Source organism: Benincasa hispida, chromosome 8 (genome assembly GCF_009727055.1).
Source record: "Benincasa hispida cultivar B227 chromosome 8, ASM972705v1, whole genome shotgun sequence".
In the NCBI taxonomy this organism is placed as follows: domain Eukaryota; kingdom Viridiplantae; phylum Streptophyta; class Magnoliopsida; order Cucurbitales; family Cucurbitaceae; genus Benincasa; species Benincasa hispida.
The window spans coordinates 45,317,016-45,317,773 of record NC_052356.1 but is presented as its reverse complement, the minus strand read 5'-3'; positions in this window follow the sequence as shown (position 1 = coordinate 45,317,773).

Here is a 758-nt window from a genome sequence, read left to right as displayed (position 1 = left end):
TAGATATATCTCCTGGAATTCCTTCATCAGCCTTCCTATTGCCTATTAGGGGTTGACATCGATCTACACAAACACAAAAAAGAAAAAAAACAATATTAAATTACAAATAAATACGTGTAAGCTAGAGAAAAAGAGAATTGAGTAGATACATCATTACTCATCATCGATCTAATTCAAATTATTCATCAGCACTTAGAACTGTTATTGGAAGATAATTGTTCTTCATCATCAATCGTTTAATGAAGTCTGATCGCCATGTACAAAATTGGTCTTTTCACAACTGTAAGGATCAACGTCAAACTCTGCATAAAGTAACCTCCTCAATGGTTTTCATCCACTCAGACACCACCAACAATTTTCTAGTAAATCTAAGTTTGCGTTTTCAACATCAATCCAACTTCTGGTACATCCTATTCGTTTATTTTGGACTACTTGAACAACTTCCAATTGCTACCATGTTTGATGTCATCAATGTAAAAGACTGTTGTGCTTGGGGTAGCAAAGATGAAAGGCTCAATCGACATACCAAAAGTGTGATGTATTGATTGGTTTGTTCCTAAAATCCACATGTGTCCTATTACTTTTGTTGTTACTGTGTCAAACAATCTACACTTCAAACAAGAAAACACGTCTTTTGTTCGCATATTGGAAATCTAATACTTTCGTCTACAACACTGTAGAAATTGTTATCCACACTTGTGTTCTCACTGATCTCCCCGGCCACTAGGACTCCACTATTTTGTAGCTCGTACGATTAT